This window comes from Euprymna scolopes, chromosome 36 (assembly GCF_053919585.1).
Source record: "Euprymna scolopes isolate OS-2025 chromosome 36, ASM5391958v1, whole genome shotgun sequence".
NCBI classification, from domain to species: Eukaryota; Metazoa; Mollusca; class Cephalopoda; order Sepiida; family Sepiolidae; genus Euprymna; species Euprymna scolopes.
Genome location: NC_136517.1, coordinates 7,042,697 through 7,055,000, shown reverse-complemented (window position 1 = coordinate 7,055,000; position 12,304 = coordinate 7,042,697). Strand labels below are relative to the sequence as shown.

Genomic DNA, 12,304 nt, shown 5'->3' with positions numbered 1-12,304 from the left:
TCTGATAATATAATAAAGTTATTTGTAACTTTTATTCCTCAGGATAAAAATTACTACCGGAACAGTAGTAGAACTCCCTATGAAGCAAGCGAACAACATAAGATGTTGTATTTGAGAGAAACAGCTAACCTTATAGGTTTGTATATACTGATGTTTATTAGCTGTTTTGTTTTTGATAAAGTCAATGTCAAGTGAGATATAAAACGCCTTTATAGGGCTTTCCTCGGCTAAGTTTTATAAGATGGTGCTTTTTTGGAGGTATTTCATAGCATATCTTTAAAAAAATTCATGTTTGGGGGTATTTCACCTTATATATAATATTGGGTCATCAGGAGAGAATACGCACCGTTTCGGGGCCTTCCTCTCCCCGGCTTGTTCGCGTATCGCCCCCTCACTGATGTTAGACCCAATTATCTGCTCAATACCATTAATTAACCGGCTCTTGTTACGAGCAACGGCTTTGCGCATGTCGTTCAGTGTTCAAAGGCTACGTCTGACATATTTGTTAGGACGCGCACATATCATAGAAAATAATGATAATATCAATAATACTAAACAATAATAACAACAATAATAAAAATAGTATATGTATATATATATATATATATATATATATATATATATATATATATATATATATATTACATATATATATATATATACATAACCAAAGATATATGCATACATAAACACATAAAAAAAGATAAATCTACTCACAGTAATAACTACATCGTAGACTCTTGCGAACATATGCGGTATTCCTTTTCGCCTAGATTGTATCGTCAGCTCTCTCTCTCTTTCTCTCTCTCTCTCTCTCTCTCCCTCTCTCTTGATTTCATGTTTCTCGTATTAATGTTGTTTTCTACCCGGCTGTTATAAGGTATTGTAAATCCAATCTAGGTGAGTATTTTCCTTGTTACGGCTTTTTCGCATCGGCCACATTCGTTGATGCGAGGCTTAGATATCTGAATCGCATTTGAATGAACTGTTCAATGCAATAAAAATGTTTAATGATTCGCGTTTCATGTAACGAGCAACGGTTTGTGCACGTGACGTTTAAATTTAAAAGCTGCGTCTATCAAGTCCGTTAAGTTAAGACGTTAAAAAAGAACAGAAAGAAAGAAAAGAAAGAAAAGAAAGAATATAAATAACTAAAAATTGTAAAAATAATTAAACAAAAGCAAAGAAAATGGAAATCATTAAATGAATAAATAAATCTGCCCTGTGGACATATTACCACTCGATATTTCTTTTAACCCAGAGACAGATGAAATATTGTTCAGTAATTTCTGTTAGACGTTTATTACCTGCGCTTCTTTTTCGGCCTTTAATTCCAAGCTGTCCTAAAAGTTGATATAAAGAGCCTGAAACCTCTTGCTCCAATCTCAACAGCTCGAAGAATTGTAACGTACCCTTCGCGGGTCAACTCTCTTTTTAGGTCTTCATATTTCGCCATCTTGTATTGGTGTTGCTTCTCTATCCGGCTCTCATAAGGTACTGTCAATTCAATCAAGACGAGTTTTTTTTTCTTGCTATAGAACAATGTCTGGCCGTTGACCCTTTCCTTTTATAACTTTTGGATAATTACTTTGCCCGCCAGCTGTGGCGACTATCCAATCATCATTGATTCCAAGAATATTTTGGCTCTGTACTAGCAATGGGCTAGTTATACGTTTTGATCCGATCCACATTTTCCCTCCCTCAGCAAAAAGCTTGTGGCTTATGTTAGCTGCTTCGGGTTTCATATGATTATTTATTGTTGTGGTCAGTTCTTTCAATACCCTGTTGTGTCGCCACGTATATCCCCCATTAGCAAGGGCCACTCTGCAGGAACTAAGAACATGTTCCATAGTCTGAGGTTTTTCTTTGCATAAAGGACAGGTTGGATCATCCCCTTTCTTCCATTTGACAAGGTTAGTAATTGATGGAAGCATGTCGTAAGTTGAGCGTATTATGAAACTCAACCTTAGCAGCGACATTTGCCAGATGTCATTCCACGTAATGGATCTTTGCATAACTTCTTCCCAGTTTGTCCATTGTCCCTGCTGTGACTGTTGAATGGCTTTTACAAGCCTTTTGCTTTCCTCCTTGCTCCTTATTTCCTGAATGACCAGATCTCGGTGCTCTTTAGTTGTAGCCGTATACCATCTTTGAATGCTGGTCATTCCCAGTCCAGATTTCCCTGCCTGAGTGAGCCCAATGACTTCTTTGAAGGCTAGCTTTTCTTTCGCCTCATTTATAGCATCTCGGACTTTCCATTTCCTTCCTGTTTTAAGAGAGGGTTGTACTGTCTTTACAACATTGTCGTGGGAATTGTCCAACATTATCTGCAATCTTACTTCCTCTGCTTTGAACTCCTTTGCGATAAACTTGAACGGTAATTTTAGTTTGGATTGTTTGCTATATAGAGCAACATTTGACAATCCTGGAGGCAAACCCAGCCATTTCCTCGTATATCTGTTGATTTTCGCTTCGATTGCCTCAACCGTACTCATAGTTACTTCATATATGAGAAGATGCCATAAAAGAATTGGGATGAGCATGTGTTGAAGACACCATTCCTTGTATTTATCTTGAAGTGTACAGCGCCCGATCGTCTTTAGACTCTCGTCGACAGTTTTTATTGTCACTTTAACCTGATTATAGTCTTTCAAGGTGTTATCATACCATCTTTCCAGGCTTTTTATCGGTTCTTCTGAGACAGTAGAAATTTTCTGATCACTAACTGAAAAACAGATATCTTTATGCACTTCTCCTTTTCTAAGAGAGAGGCTTCTGGACTTCTTAGGCTTGAAAGTCATTCCGGATCAAACCATCATTTCATCCATAATGGTGATGTTGGGAGTGTTAGCTTCTTTTGATGTGAGGATCGTGGTATCGTCCATGTAAACCTTTAATGGTGACATTTCGCATTTTTCGCTTAATTTAGTAGGGCTTACATTGTTTCCTGCTGCTTTGAGAATTACTTGCATCGCTAAAACAAAAAGTATAGGCGATACTGTACATCCCACTACAATTCCCACCTCAAGTCTCATCCAGTTTGTCGTGTAGTCATTTGTGGTAAACCGCATGTGAAACCCATCGAATACGTTGCAATCATCTTTCGTATTCCCTCTGGGATGTGGTGCATTTGAATGGATAGTTGAATCATTTGATGAGGCACTGATCCATATGCCTTAGCTAAATCGAGCCAAATGACGTCCTAGTCAGTCTTTTTATTTTCCCTCTTTGGATAGCCCCCCATATATTCCCATGTTCCAGACAACCAGCTATTCCAGGGATACCACCTTTTTGCACGGAAATATCGATATATTTGTTTGATAGTAGGTATTTCGTTATTCTTGAAGCCATTATTGCAAAAAATATTTTTCCTTCTACGTTAAGAAGTGAGATTGGCCTAAATTAGTTTATAGCTCCTGCGTTTTGCTCCTTAGGTATGTACACACCGTCTGCTTTCATCCACATAAATAAATGAAATAAAATTATTTGTAACTTTTATTCCTCACCTTTTATTCAACTTTCTTAATCGTAACAAGTTTGCTTAGTTAATGTCATATTCTTTGAAACATTCATTGTGCATATATATGTATAGCTACGTGTACATATATATATATAGATGTATGTGTATATACATGTATATATGTATATGTATGTATAGATATGTATGTGTATATACATGTATATATGTATATATATAAATATGTAGGATATATGTATGTATATATGTATATATATAGATATTATATATGTGTATGTATATATATATGTAGAGAAATGTATATATATATATATACATATATATGCATATATAGATGACATATATGTAAATATATACATACACGTATACATACATACATACATACATATATATATATATGTATGTATGTATGTATGTATGTATGTATGTGTGTATAAACATGTGTAGAAATAAAAAGAAAAACACCGAGTTATGTGTTCATAAACGTTTCGTCTTTATTTCGAGACTTTCTCTGGATGATTTCATCGAGAGAAATCGGTCTGTTCCTTTTTATTTCTATATTTTGTCGGAATACGATTTTCATGATTCTCATCATATGTATATATGTCTCTCTCTCTATTTTTATATATATATATAGTTATATAGTAAGAGGATTGTTTCGACCTTTGGTTATTTGGGAAGTATTATTTTGATTAGGGCCACAGGAGATCCGTGGATTTTATAGCTGTGACGCTTGTAAATCTCCGATGTAGCTAAATGGTAAACAGGCGATGATCCCTGTTTTCTGTTTCACAATTTTATCTTACGTTTCACTACTTCATACTTGGATCTTCTTTTGTAATTATGAATTTTCCAGCAGTAAAAGTTATTCATGAGAGACACGCTTCTCAATTATTAAATCATTTCCCTCTGATAGGTTCAAAGGAGTAGTAGTTAATGGTAAAAAATCAGAAGCTCACAGTATTAATGCGGGAGTTCCCCAGGGGTCCATCCTGGGCACAACTCTTTTCCTGCTTTACATTAATGATCTTCCAAATCACATCCTTACATCATTGGTACACATTTATGCTGATGACACTACCATCTATAGTAGCACATCTAAGACAGTAAACGACGTTGTTCTCTCTGATTCTCTCTCCTTTGATCTTGAGCACATGGTACAATGGGGAAAGTAGTGTCTGGTTACTTTTAATGCATCTAAAACCAAGTTTCTCTCTTTACATCATCAACGTTCTAATCCCCATCTGGCATCAATTGAAATGAATGGCTCTCGTCTTCAGGAGGCCTCAAGTTTTGACAAGATTCTGGGCTTGACATTTACTCCTGATCTTAAATGGAACACATACATCAAATCTGCTGCCAAGGCCGCTGGAAAAATGATGTGATCCTTCTATCGATCCAGTAGATATCTCACTGCTGATGTAATTCTCTATCTATATAAGAGCCAGGTACGTCCAAGTATGGAATACTGTTGCCTCATCTGGGCAGGAGTTGCTAGAAAGAACTTATCCTGCCTTGATAGAGTTCAAAATAGACTTCGTAGCCTTGTAGGAGATGTCCTTTTCTCTTCACTGCAACCTTTATCAAACAGAAGAGATGTTGCGAGTTTGTCTCTGCTGTATCGTTATTTTCATGGAAAGTGTTCGACTGAGCTTCAATCTATGGTCCCCCCTCGCCAAACTTTCACAAGAAACACTCGTCTAGCAGAAAACACTATCACTTATTTCCCCCACTTTTTATCTGTGCCTAAACCTAAACGTAGATTCCATGAACAAAGCTTCTTTCTTAGAACTGCACGCCTGTGAAATTGTCTTCCGTTTTCCTGCTTTCCAGCTGACTACAATATGGTTGTCTTCAAGTCCAACATAAACAAGTTCTTGATGAGCCGTTCCACTTGTTAACAAATTTACCGAATTTCCATCACTAACGATTACTATATTGTCCCATTGACTACTGTACACTTTTAACCCCTATCCTCGAGTAGTCCCTGGGTCTTGATAAGTGGTTATGCTTATATAAAAAAATTAATAAAAAATAAGCTGAGTCGTAAACGAAATATTAATGTCCTTGAGTTTTGTTGTTTGTAATTGAAATTTTCTAAAGACGAAGGTCATAAAAGTTATAAAAGACAACGAAAATATACGAATTTATTAAGATGAAAGCAATCGTTGGCGAAACTTTGTAACCAATTTTCTGTTTTGTTTTGATCAGGAATGACCCAAAATATTTTAAAAAAAATTGTGGTTAATACTTTTAGAAAACTAATGTAAACCGAGAAATTGGGAAAAGAAGGGCGTCCAACTAAGACGCACTGGATGTACTTTGATCGTTAACGTCGTCCGGAATGTCAATAAATATCAGATGGAACGGCGTACAGAATTTATTGTGAAAATTTAAATTAATAGAATTTGAAGACAATAACAATAAGAAATTAATAATGTATGGGAAAAGCTTGAGTGTATTTGACATTGAACCCGATATTCTCCTTTTCTTCGAATACAACTTAGACATCAAAATAAAATTGAAAGAACTTTTGACATTTATATTTGAAATTTCCCGGTGTATAAGAGTAGCGTGGAAGTAGACAATGGTTAGAGAGTAACGTGTCTGCTTCCTTCTTTGTTAATGACATATTATGAGTGAAGCACTAAATCAGAATAAATCTAATAATATTTATAAAAGGAAAAAATGTACGCATAATTCTTTGACAATATGCAGTAGGAAGTACTGTAGGTAAGAACTGCAAAAATTAACGTACTTGTTTCCTGGTCGCGTTGTTCAATGCGTTAGTTATTTTTCTATAGAATAGGAATAACCTGTTTGTAAATTTTAGAAATATTTAAAATTGATTTATGTTTTAATTCAGAGTTCAAAGACCAACGTTTAAGTGATGTCACAAAAGTAAATAAATTATAAACAGGGGTAAATATGCTGGTATATCGTACCGCACCGAAGCAGTAATCACACTAGGCGAGTTGAACTGGTTTCCTTAGAAGGAGGAAATTCATGGGAGTATGAAATTCACAAACCGTTCACAGTCGTATGTATATGTACGAGTATATGCAACTATATATATGCAGGTATACAAGAAAAAAATAAATAGGTCAAACATACGTATGTAAAATTCTAAACAGTAGATATTTAAACTCTAAAACAATATATCAATTTAAAAGTAATATTCAATTTTCAAAAACAGTTTGGACTATTCTGTAAAAAAACAATAACTCTTAGAAAACGCATAAAAACTGGTGTAATAATTTTAATTCTAACACATTTCAGCACTTTCTTAAGGCGACGTTTGTGAAGCACATGCAGTTCTCAGTGACATAACTTGAATTTAATGACCGAATAAAATTTGTGGTAAAAATAGGAAAAAAGGTAATTCAGGAAAATATAGATCACTTTAGCTGCAACATATGACGATCTAATCCGATTGAATTAGCATTGATTATAAAAAACAAAATGGCGGGTGAGTTATTAACACATATTGTTCGATTTAAAAAGCAATGTTTTAATAACGTTATCAGATCAGTAGTAAATGTCGCAATACATGTCGGCCTATGATGAGACAGGACGATGAACTTAATTATGAACAATCATTATTCACACTTGTGTGAGAGGAACCCACCACGACATCTAAAACACATAACGAAATAAATTATACAAAACAAATCTATTTTTTCGTTTCTTGGTTTTAGATTCTTAATTTTTTTATTTCTTTTATGAACTCATGAATTAGTTTTATTTCATCCATTTAATTTTTAAACACTAGCCTGGAAGGATAACGAACGAGTACAGTGACTCCAAAAGCAGGAGGTAATGCTTTGGAGCATGATAGCATTACAAATGAACGTATGTTAAAACATGCCCACTAAAAAAAAGGAGGAAATTGCAGGCAGGATGATATGATAAAACTAGAAGAGTAGTTGATGGACAGAAATCTCACAGCTCACAGTATTAATGCTGAAACTCCTTAGCGGTTCATCCTGAGCCCAACTCTCCTCCTGATTTACATCGATCAAAATCAAATCTAAAATCATTCATAGACATTTATGCTGACAAAACTACTATCTATGGCAACACTTCAAAGGCCAAAAATGACCAAGTTCCTTCTGATTCTCTCTTCTGATCTTGAGCACCTGGTAGAGCTTCTATCTTTTCATCATGAACGCTCTGATCCCCATCTCGCATCAATTAGAATGAATGGCTCTCGTTATGTGGAGACTCCATGTTTTGACAACGGTCGCTGGAAAAATGGTGGGGTGCTTCTACCGCTCCAGAAGATATTTCACTGCTGATGCGGTTCTCTATCTATATAAGAGCCAGGTACGTCTAAGGATGGAGTACTGTTGCCACATCTGGGCAGGAGCTGCTAGAATATTATCCTGTCTTGACGAAGTTCAAAATAGACTTTTCTCTCTAGCGGGGAATTGTCATTTTCTCTTCCCGGCAAACTCACTCCCACAGAAGAGACGTTGCGAGCCTGCCTTTGCTTTATCATTATTTTCCTGGTAAGTGCTCGTCTGAGCTCCAATCTAGCTTTCACGAAAAACGCTCGTCTAGCTGAACTCGCTATCAATAATTTCCACCACTCTTTATCTGTACCTAAACCTAAACGTTGACTCCATGAACAAAGCTTCTTTCTTAGAACTGCACCCCTGTGAAACTGTCTTCCGTTTGCCTGCTTTTCAGCTTACTACAATTCGGTAGTCTTCAAGTTCAACGTAAACAAATTCTTGATAAACCGTCTCCTGAAGTAATCCAATTTATCAAATCTCCATTACTGACGATTACTACGATATTATCCCATTGACTACAGTAAACTCAATGACCCTTATCCTCGAGTGGCCTCCGGGCCTTGATTAGTGGGGATTCCTATGGAACAATTATCACGCTACCTCAGAATCCAAAATTTTTGGTAATCCCTGGGAGGATAGAACAGATACTATACTTCAACAAATACTACACGTCTTCACTGATTGAAGAATTGAAAGAAAGCACATTGGTGTAACACATTTTCAAACTTAATTGAAAATCTAAGTATAGAATAACAGTACAATTAATAGAAGTGATAGTATATGTTTGGATTTAAACAGACAGGTACCAAATCTCCATTAGTAATATACAACGAGTATTTATAATGATCAGTTGATTGGTTTAGGAGTAAATTCTGTAATTAAAAAATATAATATATATATATATATATATATATATATATATATATATATATATATATACACTAGCAAATGTACCCGTCGTTGACTGGGTTCAAAAACAGCCTACAGAAAATGGACTCTGATTTATTAAAGTATGATAGGTTATGAAAAGGAAGGGTTGTAAAGAGATAGATTCGAATTCGAGGTTATCGAAATCAAAGCAAAATATGATGAAAGTAAAAATAAAATAGATAAACCCCATAATTTATTATACCATACCTGTTCATACTGAAACACTTATTACAATATTCTGTGGATCTATATTAAAAAACCTTGTTAAACTTTGTGACATATTTCTATTCTACGGAGGTCAGGTGCAAACGAACACCCCATAATTTTATTATACCATATTTCTTCAAACAGAAACATAATTATCAAAGTACACTTACACACATAGATATGAAAAGTCTTTATTAAAGTTTGTGCCTATTTCCATTCTATGGAGGCCAGGCGCAAACGCAGCCCCACAATTTTATTATACCATCCCTATTTCAGTTAAAAAAATACTTATCACAGTATTTTTATGTACAACTATATCAAAAACACTTGTAAACGTTTTATTTTTTTATTTTTAAATTTTTTATTTCCATACTTTGTGGACCAGGCGCGAGCGCAGACCCCACAATTTTAACGAACCACCGTTCTGCCAGATCAAACATACCCATTCCTGTGTCTCGATACATCTTCTATCATTATATGTGATCAGTTTTTAAAAATAGTCAACATATAGGAGACTATTCGTTAGCAGACGGTATTCATTTGCTCCCCCACCGAGCAAATTAGGCACAAGGCCGATTTTTAATGTGAGGAGTGAAGGGGAAATGGGGACAAACTCCCCCGGAGTATATATATATATATATATATATATATATATATATATATATATATTCGTGCATGTCTGATTACACACGACTGAGTTCTATTTTTCAATTTTTTGGTAATCTTTTCTATTCGCCGAGCAGTCTTTCTTGTTTCGGGTGCCAGGTTATATACTTCAATTTTGACACCTCCCCAGACCTTTTTTCAGAAGAAAACAAATTAAATTTTTTCAACATTCTGAATACCCTACATACCAAATTTGATGTCTGCAGATCAAAAATTTGTTGAGTATATGGGTTGAGAAGTGTCCTCACACACATTCTAACTTTTATACTAGAAGATGTATCCGGCGTTGCCCAGTATTAAATGTGACGTTACATTCCTTGAAAATATAAAGCAAAAAAAAACAAAGAAAGTGAGACATGTGCATGCGAGTATCATGTTTCTTCTAAACAGTTCACTTCTTGTTAGTAAAAAAATACTCGAGCTGAGATCGAAACCAAAACCTAAAGACAGTGAGTCAAGTACGACAAGCATAAGGCCAGCTTAACACGATATTTAAAAGGTGTTTTCAAACGTACTTATTCTTAACATAATGTGAACGATTCGCGCATGCGCAGTCATGAAATAGTTGACAAAGAGATTAAAATCCGATAACCCTCAAGTACCAATTTGAAAATTTTGACTCTTTAGCAGCCGTTTTTCAGGATGAATACTGATTAAAAAGACTTCTACAAATCCGACTACCCTATATACCAAGTTTCACGTGTGTAGATAAAAAATATATATATAGTATATAGTTTGAGAAGTGTCTTCACACATGCACACTTTCTCATTTGTCTATAAGCCAGAGAGATTTTTTTTTACATGAAAACAAGCATTTTTTCACTTTTGTCCATTTAATTAAATAAGACAGCGGATATTAAAGCATACTTTATATATGTTATAAGCAAGTCACATTAGTGTATCATGTGCAGGTTATGACCTACTGCATAGTCATGTTGACATACCTATTCTCGTTAGATCACCGAAGTTAAGCAACGTGGGGCCTAACCAGAACCAGATAGACGAGGATTTGAGCATATCAGGCCCTGTATGTGGGAGGGCGTTGATACCTTTCAGCAAGAATTGCGAGAACTACAGAAACTAAACGTCACCATCTCCTCAAATGCTTTTAGATGTTTGTAAAGATACTACTACTACTACTACTACCACTAGTACTACTATTAATACGTTTATGAATTTTTTAGATAAGGATTGGTTATTCGTATTATTTGGATTCGTTGGACTACTGGTCTCATCTACAGTGTCCGCAAGGACCAGTGGTTCGAATCAATGAGAAAAATCAATTGTAAAAGTGATATTCTCCTGAAGATTGAAGGTTCAATTCTCAGTATGGGTGACCGAAAAATACAATTGTGAATTACTTAGAACCTCCATCCATTGATGGCTGACAGAACAAGAGCATGCTATCCTCGTAAAGTAAATAAAGGATTCCGTTCGAAATTCTGTCCAAATTCTCGAGTTCGACAGAAACATTCTCGACAAAGTAGACTTGAAGGAAATCGGAGGTTACATTGACTGCAGTGTTATGAAAATGACACTCAAGATGAGAACATCAGTCCGAGGAATCCAAATAGTAATAATTCTGATTTCGTTTATCAACGTCTCTCTGGAAAGCGATTTATTTCCAGAGGATTTCCCTCAATCTCGGCTTCAAACCAGGAGCTTCAAAGATCAAGAGTTTTCCTAAGGATGTTGGTGGTATCTAAAATTGCAGAGGTCTGAAGGCCACCTAAAACATCGGGGATTTGTAGTTTTTTCAATTGTCCTTCCAACGATTTGATATTACTCCTAGTGTACCAACTACAACCGGGATTATTTGCGTTTTAACCCTGTGTATACGCCTTATCTCTAAGGCCAATGGAGCATAATTGCTCCACTTCTCATTCTCCTTCTCTCTCATATTCCTGTCCCAGTGTATTGAAAAGTCTATAATCTGCCAATTTTTAATAATAATAATAATAATAATAATAATAATAATAATAATAATAATAATAATAATAATAATAATATACTTGAAGAACTACTATTCATAAATGACGTCAAAGTTTTTGGAATGAATGTGGACCAACTTGATACCTGAATGAAGACGATCAGATTGTTTAGAAATGACATAAGGATGAAATTTGACATTACCAAATGTGCTTTTCTTGTGATTAAAAAAAGCTCGTCCACTCAAGATTGCCTTGACCTTCTAACAACAGGTCTGATAAAGAATGTTGACAATGAGAGAGGCTACAAATACTTGACAATACTGGATGCCGATTAGATTAAGAAAACAGAAATGAAAAACCAGGTAATAGACAAGTACAACAGGAGATTAAAAGGTCATTCTTAAATCATACATCCACAGACTGAATACAATATATGTCATCGATTCCAGAGCAGTAGCTATCATTCGATATGTGGTTGGTTACTTGACTCGGATATAGATCGATTAAAATATTTGAACACAAAAAGACATAAAATGCTTACAAGTTATGAGGCTTTTGCTAAAATAGATGTAGTTCGATTGTGTCTTTCTAGAAAAGAAGGTGGTCGAGGTTTACTTAGTGTTCAAGATGCGATAAATATAGATGAAGGAAGTCTAACTAAATATATTTATTATATGTATTTATATTTATTTATATAATGAAATTTTCTCCATGAAGTGAAAAGGGAAAATACTAAGAAGTAAGGCAAAAAAGCGTCAAAGGTTGCAAGAGAGAGGGGAAAATTATATGACAAA

The 12,304-nt window shown here is 35.0% G+C and overlaps 2 protein-coding genes across 2 annotated transcripts in view; one reads left to right on the top strand and one right to left on the bottom strand.

Annotated features, from left to right (window-relative positions):
* Window positions 1-1,041, bottom strand: part of LOC145260315 (uncharacterized) — a 91,242-nt gene extending 90,201 nt beyond the window's left edge. Inside the window, exon 1 of the mRNA XM_080118203.1 lies at window positions 718-1,041. The gene's annotated coding sequence lies outside the window, so the exon portion shown is untranslated. The remainder of the gene's footprint in view (window positions 1-717) is intronic.
* The window catches only part of LOC145260314 (potassium channel, subfamily K, member 13-like), a 483,035-nt gene that overhangs the window by 9,563 nt on the left and 461,168 nt on the right, over window positions 1-12,304 (top strand). The window lies entirely within an intron of this gene.